The sequence below is a fragment of the Pinus tabuliformis genome, chromosome 5_1 (genome assembly GCF_031772625.1).
Source record: "Pinus tabuliformis cultivar Carrire ecotype Pingquan chromosome 5_1, CPIR1, whole genome shotgun sequence".
Taxonomy (NCBI): domain Eukaryota; kingdom Viridiplantae; phylum Streptophyta; class Pinopsida; order Pinales; family Pinaceae; genus Pinus; species Pinus tabuliformis.
The window spans coordinates 40,223,924-40,236,879 of record NC_142305.1 but is presented as its reverse complement, the minus strand read 5'-3'; positions in this window follow the sequence as shown (position 1 = coordinate 40,236,879).

Here is a 12,956-nt window from a genome sequence, read left to right as displayed (position 1 = left end):
CTTTGGGGTCAGGTTTGAAGGAAAACTCTGCCGATCCATGGATCGGTGAGACGAAAAACCTTCCGAGACGTAGATTACCACTAGAAAATTAGGTCCACCTAGGCAATACACATACACGACTCATGTCTGCTAAGATTATTTACAAATTCATACATGTAGACTGGGTTTACAATCAAAATGATCAAGCTGCTGATGACTGCAGGATGGCACGGAAACGCTGATCAGGTGCTGCCCCTTTTTTGCAAAGAAAAGGGGGGTGTACTGCATGGGTAGTTGACCAGTAAAGGTCAACATCTGGCTCTACTTGGGGACACGTTGCTGCTTGCAGGAATGTGAGAATCCAGAATCTGCATCCATACAACACAAAAAATAAGTAGCGTCCATCCAAAATCATCATATACATTAAGCACAATAAAGATAAAAGCTCTTCATTTATTAACCATCTAAAGCAGAAACGAAAATGGAAAAAACAAGTAGGGTTAGAAATACGATACAAAGGATGCCCCATGGCATCAGATGTGTTCAATATAGTGCATACTGAGCATTTGCCTGCTTTCAGGCAAATCTGTCGGTTGCTTGTCGGATGTGCCATGTCCAATTCTGCATATGGTAGGACTCTTTCCTATCCGAAAATCAAGCTGCTCGCGGCCGTCTGATGAGTCAAATCTTCTTCTTATTTTCTTTCTCTTGCGCTTTTTCTTTCTGGCTGGTTGAATTACTGATGACCTGGTACTTTCTGTTTCAAAGCTATCAGATGAAGTATGTAAGATATGCGTGCTATGTCTTTCTTCATCTTGCATCTGATCTTTATCATTCTTAAGTCTGTCTGGATCACCCTCAATCAACCATCTTTCAATCGAATCAACAACCTCCCAATAATAAGATGAATCTTGTTGCAGCAAATGAGAAGACTCTTGATCTGTTGATGTTTGTTGGTTTCTCTCATTTTCCAATTGCTGAAACCTTTGAACCTGTATTTTAAATGCATCTATCTGACTAGAGTGTTCAACCTTTATAGCTCTGATTTGTCTGGCATGATGTTCTTCCATGTCTTTTATCACTTTATTGTCCTTTTCCTTTATGTCCATCAAGTAATGCTGCATAAAATTTATTTCTTCTTTATGATTCGCTTGCATGTCAGCCACTTGATTATTATGATCGAACGTCATGATAGTCATTTCCTCATCCATAGTTACTAACTTGTTTTTCATAGAGTCAATTTCCTTATCATGATCAGCTTTCATGGTCACCATATTCTCTTCTAAGACTGACATCTTGTTATGCATGTTTCCAATTTCTGTTTCATATTTAGTTTTCATGGCCTCAATTTCTCTAGCATGGTGACTTTGCGTGACCTCAATCTCCCTATTACGTTTTTCCAGGTGGGCGCATAAAGTTTTCACATCATTGACATAATTAGTTTGGTTGATTTCCATATTCCTTACCAGCATCATTAGATTTCGTAAAATTTGCTTTTGCTCTTCCCTTTCATTGTCATTTGTCCCTGATTTTTCACTATCATGAACTTGATCTGCAATATTTCCGGTGGATGACACATTCTGACATGATGAATCGTCTTGGGATCTTTCAGCTGGACCTCTTATCAAATTACTTTCATTCAGTTGCACAATTTTAGAGGCAGAAGGCAAGCTGTTTGGACTGTCATATCTATCTTTAAAAGCATTGAGAATGTCTTGTAAAGAAGTGAAAAAATCATTAGGAAAATTATTAAACCAATTCAAGGCATCACCCTCTAAAGAATGGACAAATAGACGCATCTTGAAATCTTCATGATTATATTGAGGAAATCTACAATATAAGATCATTACACAAGTAAACCTGTTTAAATGCTGTTCAACAGTGACCGAATCACCACTCGAGAACTTAAATAATTTACCAACGGCCTCTTTTGGAAGATCATGGAGATTATCAGTAAAATGACATGGTTTAAATGAATAATCCATGATGAACAATGAAGGATCAAATGGATGATAGAAAGAGATTTCTGCTCAAGAAAATTAAGAGATAAGAGAAGTGGAGTCGCCACTTGAACAATGAATCTGATTCTAGGATCCAAAAAGTAACCACAAGCAGATATGAGGAAAGCTTCTTGTCTGGGAAAAATGATAAAGTGGAGTCGCCACCCAAACAAAAAACAGACCGAAGAGATGCTACTGATATGGCGAAAAATAAAGCAATAAAAGATCCAAATGATAACCCAAAAGGTTGAATTTTCCAGCTCAAAATGAGAGATGAGAAAGATGATAAGGTGAATGTCGATGAAACTCCAGGAACAGAAAAACTCTGTCCTCGGCAACGGCGCCAAAAAATGTTGGCGTTGCCGGCTCAAACGAATGATAGAAAGATGAATGATGAATGATGAAAAGTCATTGAAACACCAAGGACAGAAAAACTCTATCCCCGGCAACGGCGCCAAAAAATGTTGGCGTTGCCGGCTCAAACGAATGATAGAAAGATGAACGATGAAAGATGATGAAATGCCGAGAAAACAAAGTCCCCGGCAACGGCGCCAAAAAATGTTGTCGCGCGGATTGACACGACAACGCTCAGACCGGGGGCTGTCACTCTGATCCCCGATCCCTCCGTTTAAGCCTGTCTCCCGCGGCTAAGGGGGGTAGTCCCTGTGAGATGATGAGACCAACTGTCGACCAGTTGGTTGGGAGACACGAGATACGATATAAAAAGCACTAAAATGATTTGATTAATTGAGCAGACCAGTGCCTTAAGAGATTATTGTTAAAATGATTACTTGTTAGATATAGAAAAATAAACCGTGAACAGCAATCATTTGTCATCAAAAGGTATCAGCGAAATCACATAACCAAACGATATCCAGCGACTGAGAATTTTGAAAAAAAGATAAATGCTTTAAACCACCACGAGAATCCTAGACCATTAACTAGATATCATATTCGCATCTCGACTTGAAAAATTCAGATCTTAAGATATAACATGAAAAACAACTGAAACTGGCAAAAATGATTTTCCAAATTTTTTATGTGATAAAATGAAACCTAAAAACCCTAAACCCTGATAAAAACTGCATAAAGCAAAAAATTTGAAACCCTAGATCAGAGAAAATTGAAACCCTAAGACAACTGATTAATTTACAGATTTGGCCCCTTAACAGCCAGATTCAGCAATAAGAACGGAAATATTTTAACGAAACGAAAATTTCAGATTTGTCACTGTGAAGAACTTAAGAAAATTTCTCATGCAAATCAAATAAATAAACCGAATGATAGACCCAGGATCAAATCCAACTGGGCTCAGCAAAAAATGCTTGCAGGAGTTGGCTGGTTCAGCCGAAAACTTCCCCGAACGCCCACAAAATTCCTTCAGAAAATGTTTTCTGCACAGCTCAAAACAACCGTCAACAAAGAGGGAAAAAATGCTGCTAGATCTCAAACAGTAATGGAGATACCTGCCATTACTTCAGAAACCCTAACAGCACCCAAACCCCAGCAAGTGAACAAGATACCTGTGCTCACAATACTCTACGAAAAACTATTATTAATGGCTGAAAATAACATATGCAGAAAATGAAATGATCTCACAGCATTCCAAGAGAGTAACACCAGCGATATGGACCCCAAAGTCTTCCTTTATTAACCAGAAACAGATTTACAAGAGAGCTTCTTCAGTATCTGACTCACAGATCGAATGAATTTGAAATGACCAGCTAAGACCCTATATAAAGGAAATGATCCCAACGGCTAGTTCGAATGATCCATGTAGAAATGATCTCGACCGTTGATGAAGATCAAGACATCTCTTGATCTCATCCGTCGATTTATTCAATTAATTTTTTATTATTATTTTTTAAATTTTTAAAATTTCTTATTATTTATTTTATTATTATTTTTTAAACTTTTAAATTTTTTATTATTATTTTTTATTTATTTCATTTCTTTAAATTTTTTTAAATTTTTAAATTTTTTTATTAGTTATTGTTTTATTATTATTTTTTAAATTTTTAAATTTTTTTTTTTTTTTTTTTATTTAATATTTTTTATTTATTTCACTTTTTAAATTTTTTATTTTTTATTATTTTATTTTATTATTTTTTTTTAAATTTTTAAATTTCTTCATTTTTTATTTATTTTATTATTTTATTTCATTTTTTTAAAATGGATCATCGAACTAAGCCTTTGGAAACATCACCTAGGACCTAGGACTTAGGACTCACGAGGGGATTTAAAACATTTTCAACCCTCAAGACACATTTCATGATGACTTTTTACAATTTACATCTCAAGGGGACAAACCCACTTAATACAGACCCTCACAAAACACCCAGTTCTGCGACACAACTATAATCTAGCAGATCAACACACTAGGATTCTCCTAAAGTTCTAATGACAAAATCCATCCCGGCTTTGGGGTCAGGTTTGAAGGAAAACTCTGTCGATCCATGGATCGGTGAGACGAAAAACCTTCCGGGACGTAGATTACCACTAGAAAATTAGGTCCACCTAGGCAATACACATACACGACTCATGTCTGCTAAGATTATTTACAAATTCATACATGTAGACTGGGTTTACAATCAAAATGATCAAGCTGCTGATGACTGCAGGATGGCACGGAAACGCTGATCAGGTGCTGCCCCTTTTTTGCAAAGAAAAGGGGGGTGTACTGCATGGGTAGTTGACCAGTAGAGGTCAACAAGCCTAAAAGGACAAGTGCTCAGATGATCCTTTTCTTTTAAGGAGTCGAAAAGGAACGAAAGTGACTACTCTGGAGAACTAGACAAGAGGTTTACCAGACAATCTGTAAAACTGCACATACACCTTGGTGATCAAATGAATGAGAAATGACCAAGGACTTTCTGTACGGCAGTCAATCTTCCCAAATGCTATGTTCAGTGCGTTACGATTCGTAAGGCAGCAGACTCAGCTTCCTATGGATGTAGGATGATAACCTAGTGGGGTCTCTCAATATATACTCGAAGATACGGGGAGCACAAGTCCATACTAGTAGCTATTGAATCGCAGAAGGAGGAATCACCTAACTTTAGTGAAAAAAATAGTGACTAGGTTTAATGACACCGGAGCATGTCTCTAGCCTAGACCTCTATAAAAATGTGCGTTAAGTTCCAATGCGTTGTTAGGTTCATTCAATTGATTTTAGAGTTGATCTTGAATTAAGTTTCAGTTTTCAGGCCCTACCGAATATATTTCAACAGTTCCTAGGATGCAGCTACAATGAGTAAAAAATCATTCGTTTCGATGAACAACTACCTAAAGGAGGGTAAGGAGTTCATTTCCAAGCGAATGCAAACCAAGACAAGCAAATGCAAGCACTAAGAAACACAATGCATCAATACACTTATCTCACTACTACTAATGAATGATTTAAAATTTGCTTTCCAATTTCTCAATCATGAAAATTAAGTAATGCAAATGCACTTTCACTTTCGTATGTTGTGTAAATGCAATATTTTTTATTTTTGGAATTTTAATGACAAATAAGCAAGTGTAAACCTGACTGATCCAAACAAATGTGATCTATGTTTGGATAGTGTGGAAATCAAATCAATGTAAGGAACTGGTTCAATTACCAATCACCAAAGACCAATCAGCAAGAAAACACGCAGTAAAATGGCCTCAAGAAAATCAATCAAATGGCTGTGGATGAATCTTGGATGAACGAGTAACCCAAACAAATGATTTCTTGATGAAACTTTCAATAGAGCTAGGTCACATGGTCTGAAAAACATAAGACTTACTCAATGAAACCAAAGAGAAAACACCTCAACCAAACACAGCCAAAACAGGTTGATGAGAGAAAAGAAACAGTAGGGGGCAAGTAGTACTGGATCATTCACGGGGTAAAGTTGTAAAAAACAACTTGTACAGGAATCGTCACGGGGCTATAACTAGCAACTTGGGACGAAAAGCCAATCGTCACAAGCACAGAGCCAACAACTGGGCGATGTTGTCGCAGGTGTACACCTGTCTTCTGCGACGGTATGATTTCAGGAATTGTCGCAAATTTACAACTAGTTATCTGCAACGCACAGTTTTACTAAAGAGGACAGGCGCGACGTCATCGCAGCTGTTAAGCTATCTATAGTGACGATCTCAATTAAGAGAATAGATAAAGTAAAGACACTTGAAGGACACTAGACTAATTTCTCAAACAGTAAGAGGGACCCCCAGATTGACCCAGGTAACCCAGAATACTGATGGCTCAACCCCAACAATCAAGAGACACTATATCAAAACAAAAGCAAGAGCAATCAAGAAGAAAACATACAAAGGACTCCCCAGCGGAGTCGCCAACTTGTGAAGTAGGAAATGTTCCATTTGCGGAAAGAGGCAACCCCTCTAGCCCTAGAGTGGATCTAGTTACAACAAGACAAAACAACAATCAATTTCCTTAAATAGTCATCGTTGAAAGCCTACCTCAAACCATTGTTCGATGAAGCTTTCATTGCACCACTCCAGCTATCGTTTCCTTCTCCTCAATGAGCAATCAACCTGAAACAACAGAAGAGAACAATAGAACATGTAATTACGAACAACAATAATCTATTTACTTACAGAGTCAAGGAACCATAAGCTATCAAGTACATTTTACACAAGGCATAGGAAACCATCATTGATTGTATTAAAATGAATCAAAAGCAAAGCTTACAACCAAGCCTTGATGTCGCAAGCCTTCTCGAAGGGTCCAGTCAATATGTTTCTTCAAGCATTCACTCTCAAGAATGGATCTCCAAAATGGATGGTAACTCTCTCTCACTCACAAGCTCTAATACAAGGCTAAGGCAATCCACAACCAATTGTTAAACTATCAGCAATCCACACTACAAACTCACACCAATGCTAGCTAATTTGCTTCAATGCAAAAACAAAGAACTAGCTGATCATCGCAATGGGGAATGCTTTTATAGGAGGAGGAGCCGCCATGAAATGAGGGAGAGGGAGCTTATCCTCAAGGGAGGTTTCTCAAAAGGTGGAACTACCATCTCAAAGGAGGAAAGGTGAACTCCTTTGACCCAACAACCAGCTCTAGAATCACCCAGAAGCATTATGTTTGAACTAATTCACCATATTTGGATCGTCGCAAGCATAATATTGAGGACTTGCGTCGAGCCCTAAAATCTGACCGTCACAGGAAATTGATGTACCCCTGTGACAACGGTGTGACCTTATATTTCAACACAGAGAATCTTCGCAAGAATAATGATGCTTACTTGCGACGATGCAGAAACATAGGTGAAAGGGTCAATCTTCAGGATTAGAGAGCACTTTCTTGATCTTCTTGAATGAGTGGGAAGATATGGACATGTTTATGTGATGTATGATACAGTAGATATGTTGCTCAGGGACTGACATGAGGTTGGTGACAAATTACTGTGTAACAGTGCAACCTCCTTACTTCGGCTTTCCAACTTTCAAACAGTGTAGTTTATAGTCTCGTACTTCCTTACAACCGCTTAGAGTACTAAGACTATCCCACAATCATATAGTCATTGTGTAGGGATGGGATCACCCCTGTATAGCTTCAATCGACTGTCATTGACCTTTCCCGCGAATAATTCCCCGTTCAGATTCACGAGCTGAACTACGCCACCATCTGTAATTTCCTTAACAACAAAGGGTCCTAGCCAATGCATTTGAAATTTGCCAGGGAACTTTGTAAACTTACTGTCATATAGAAATACCAAATCTTCATTCTTGAAGGTTCATTGTTTGATATGACGATCATGCCATGCCTTTTCACAATCCTTCTGCGCTTGTTGATGAAAGCCTTCCAAGAAGCAATATTCTTCCTGTTCTATGAGCTACGCGAGTCGCTCCTCCATAATATCGCAATCATCCATGTTTGTAACTATTGCAATCCACAAACTTGGCACAAGGTATTCCATGGGTGTTACAACCTCGTGCCCATATACCAATTTGAATGGGTTTTTTCCTGTCAACTTGTTACAAGTAGTAATGTATGCCCAAAGGACTAATGGTATGCGGACATCCCTGTCATTCCACTTCGTGTTGCAAATATTTGTCAAGGCGCTCTCCAGAATATTATTGAAAGCCTCCACCTTGCCATTCGCTTGAGGGTGATAAGGCAAACTCTTCTAATGATATACCTGGAATTCCTCAAGTAGCACAACAATTGTTTAATTTAAGAAGTGCATACCCCTATCACTCATTAAAATTTTAGGGCAGTCAAATCGAGACAAGATATAATCAAAGATAAACTTCATGGTTGTAGTTGCAATACAATATTTTACAAGTTGTGCCTCTGCCCATCGGGTTAAGTATTCAGTCGTTGTAATAATGTATCTAGCCCTTTATTTTTCCCTAGTGGCTTTATTTGACCCACAAAGTCTATCACCTAGTTATCAAATACCTTCAATGTCACTTGTAGATTCAGGAGCAATTAATCTCTTTGCGATGGTCTCCCCATCCTTTGACAAACATTGCATGCCCTGGATTAGGTCTTAGATTCCTTATGCATACTAGGCCACCAAAGTCCTACGCGTAGGATTTTTTATGCAGTTTCTCTTCCTGCGTAATGTCCTCCCGCTATTCCTCCATGTGCTTCTGCAAGAATGCTTGTCTGCTCATACTCCGACACATATCTATGTAATATTTCATCAGAACCCATTTTGTATAAGTGTCCAGCAATCACAAAACAATCTACCGCCTGGACCACTGGTTCTTTCTACTGTTGTGTCGAATATCCTTCTGGGGCTTTACCTATAGAAAAAAATTGAATTATATCTACAAAGTGATCATCTGCGACGTGAACAACGAATAGTTGTGCATAAGGCAATAATTCCTCCAAACTTATAGTCTCATCACTAGTTTCAATCCATGAGAGGTGATCAGGACCAGCATTCAGGTGTCCTGGCTTTGAAATTACCTCAAAATCGTATTCCTGGAGCAATAAAAACCAGCTACAAATATTCCCCCCAACACATGCATGTTGACCAAGTATTTCAGAGCAGAATGGTTTGTATATATCTTGAAGTGTGCTCCCAACAGATAGTGCCAAAATTTCTGCAGCGCATAGACCATCGCTAGTCCTTCGCGCTCTGTGGTGGAGTAGTTATTTTCTACCTTCGACAACTTCCTACTTGAAAATGTTATTGGGTAGTCAATATCTCCTTCACCTAGTTGGGTCAGTACCGTACCCGACGCAATACAAGACATATCTACATGAACATGAAACTCCTTCTTCCAATCAGGGAACACTAAGATGGGCGCAGTGACCATTTTCTCCTTCAAAACATCCAAACTCTTTTGACAATCCTCATCCTAGAAAAATGTTGCATCCTTTTTCAATAGTTTTTCCATTGGCACAGTTATTTATGCATACACTTTGATGAACTTCCTGTAATACCCGGTATGGCCCAACGTTGCACGCAACTACTTAACGTTCTTCAGGGCCTCCAAATTAACAATGACTGCTATCTTGGCAGGGTCTACCATCAATCCCTGCTTGCAAACCACATGACCCAAGAGTATCCCATAAGGTACACAGAATATGCACTTCTTCAAGTTAAGGGCTATCTGATGTCTTCAACAAGTATCCAGCATGAGGCACAGACTAGCAACATGGTGCTTTACCAATCCAAACATTGTCCATTCATCAAAGTAGACCTCCAAAAATTTGTGGATAAATTCCTTGAAGGCCGCAATTACCACTGGCAAAAATATTGTGGGTGCATTCTTCATTCCAAAAGGCATCATTGTGTATTGAAAACAACCTCACTCAGTGGCGAAGGTGGTTTTACTCTGATCCTTCGACATGATCTTGATCTAATGGTACCTTGAGAACCCATCTATGAATTATTAGACTTCATGCCCTCCAACATTCTCTATTACCTTGTCTAAAAATGGCGTAGGGAATGGATCATTGATGCACGCATCATTCAGCTTCGTCAAGTCTACGCCTATCTGAATTTCATCTTGATGCTTCTTCTCTTGAACCACCATGGGACTCACCTAGTCTGATTCCTCCACAGGTTCAATGATCCCAGCTTCTAGCATATTATCCAACTCCTTGCACACCTTTTCTTTATACTTTGGATTTAATTGGTAGGGGCATTGCTTTACTAGCTTTGCATCTGGCTTCAAAGTAATCTTCATGATGCCCATATCCCCTACTATCCCTTTTATATTAGAGAACTTAGTGGGAAACAAGTCCTGATATTCGCACAACAGCTTTGCGACTTTATCAATTGTATCTTCATCCCAATAGCTGCCTATCTTCACAAACTTTGGTTGCAATTCTGATCCAATATTCACTTGCTTGGTCTTTAAAGGCTCTAATATATCGGGGATTTCTGCCTTAGGTCCCTTGACTTCACACTGTCCTTCAGACTTGAGAATGTTGATATTTCTGGGATCTTCTTCACCCTCTTCCATGGTCACATTATAACATTCAAGTGCATGGAACAGCCACATACTCCAATCTGGATGTACCCACTCAATTGTTTCTTTGGGCATTTTGAATATTATGGATTGGATCTCTTAGAGTGCCTCATCTATACACTCAAACCCATATTTAAAACTAAAATTTAACAGATTTGTCTCCTTTAGGATATCCCATGTTATCGTCCCATGTCGCAACTCAATTTCCAAATACCAATTCATTTGGATGGTGCCCAAAGTATGACAAAATATGTGAACCCACTCCGACTGCAGTTCTTCCCCAATGCTTTCATCCATCACGCCAAATGCTCGCGTAAATCATCCTTTCCTGTGTATTTCTCCACCAAGCGGGTATTGGCATACCCAAATCTCAACTTCATCATTCATCAGTACTCCTTCCAATCAACGAAGTTGTCCTTATGTGTACCCCACCAATTGGCAGGCATAGCTCGCAGTGCAATATCTAGAGCTTGGAATCAATGTTACTCCGATACATCCCTTTCAAAATTATCCAAAAACAAGTTAACATCTTCCAAACCATCATAGTAAGGTAAATTTCATACCTCAATGCACATGCATCAAAGCGACTTTGTAAGCCTGTTACAGCACAACGATGATACTTCATGTAGTTGGTTTTGCCAATGCTCAAGCTCCTCATCTAAATTTGAAGTGTAGGAACTATCCTTATCCCACGTGATCCGTCCATCTATAGTGGGGTTGATCCAATCCTCATCATGCATAGTGATCTTATAGATTTGTTCAAGGTTGTCTTCTTCTTCATAATCATAGACTGCTTCACTATACCACACACCCTCAGTCGGATCCAAAGGAACAATAACCCTGAGCTCCTTCCTTTCGAATTTCATTCTGCGCTTTTTGATATTAATAACCACGTACATATCAAAGGCCAAATCAATGCCAAGGAGTGCAGGGTAAGGGTTGTTTTCATCGACTATCTCGATCACTTCAAAATCAGTTAGAGCACTTTCTCCTTCAATAACTACCATTACCCCATATAGGTGCCCCATAGGAATGATCTTTTGTTGGTTTGTCATTCGTAGCTAGATAAGAGACCACTGCAACAAATGTCTCCTCATTCTCTCCCAAGTTTTATTTGGCAAAACATTTGCATTAGATCCCACATCAATAATTACTTGATCCATTTCATACCCTCCAATTTGCGCAGTCAGTCTCATCTCGTGACCGGTTCGCTTCTTTATTTTTCCCACTTTGCATATTGGTTGTTCCAATAGAGGTTTATTTTTACACGTACAATTATCTATTAGTTCCTATAGCCCATATACTGCCTTCTATCTTCATGCAAGTCTTCAAAAATGTTGCTAACAATGAAGGGTCTATGTCCTGTGCATTATCACTTCCTTCGGACTGTCCCTAACTTCCTGATGTAGAAGCTTCCGCGAAGCTCTTCTTAGCCTCCATAAATGTTTCCTTTGCCTTTCTTAAATTGAACCCAACTTCTTTTTCAGTAGCCTTGCGTACCCATCCCTCAACTTCTAGCTACTTCCCCTTGTCATATCCAGTGGTGATACCACTTTGCGTAACAATGTTAACACTAGGCTCATCTTCACGAGGTTCTGATTACATCATTTGGATATTTTGCATAGGTTGTTGGGTTTGAGTCTTCTTTTCTTGCACCTTCGCTCAAAGTACTGGGAAATCTTCTATGGCATGGTCAAACTGTCTACAATACTAACATGAGGGGTGTGTCAGATTTTGACAGTCATGCGTGAAACCATCTGCTTCCCCACAATTGTAACAGATAATATGTCCATGACCCCTTCCATATCCTCCTCCTCACCCTCTTCCTTGGCCTTGAAATCCTCCATGCACCACACCTGTGCCCTGATCTTGAGGTCGATTCTCTACCTGCATCCTATATGTAGGATTCCTCTCCATCATCAATTCATAACTATGGTAGTTGTGCTCATCATGTCCTACCGATTTGCAGAAAGTGAAAAAAATTGTTGTGGGTTTTGTATAATTTTTTGCAGAAGATGACAGTTATATGTCACGTGTTTCCCATAAATTTGACAAATAACGCACCATAATTCTACTCCCGCACTCGGCCCAACAATGTTTTTTGGCTTCAGGGGGATAGGGCCTCCTCCTATATGATAATTCTGATAAACCGGTCAATGATCCTTATCATGACCATGGCCTTTGCATTTCAGGCACTAGACTTCTGTGCGCACCTCTGGTTGGACTTCCTTTCCCTTCTTGAGGCTCTACAACTCCATGTGTAAGCTAGCCAACTGTGATTTAATCTATTGCACTCCCAAATTCGTATCCTGCATGAGTGAAGCCTCCAATCTCATGGAAAACTCCAAGGCTTCAACTTCCGTTCCTATTTTCTATTGTGACAGTGGTAGTCTCAGATGAGGCAATAGCGAAGAAATGTACCCGGCTCTATGTTGATCATTCGTGATCCTCATATTAGCCTATTGAATTAGATATTTCAGTGTTTGATCAAAGTCCCATGTGGACTCATTTACCCCTCTTTAAACTCTGTCATTGACTGAG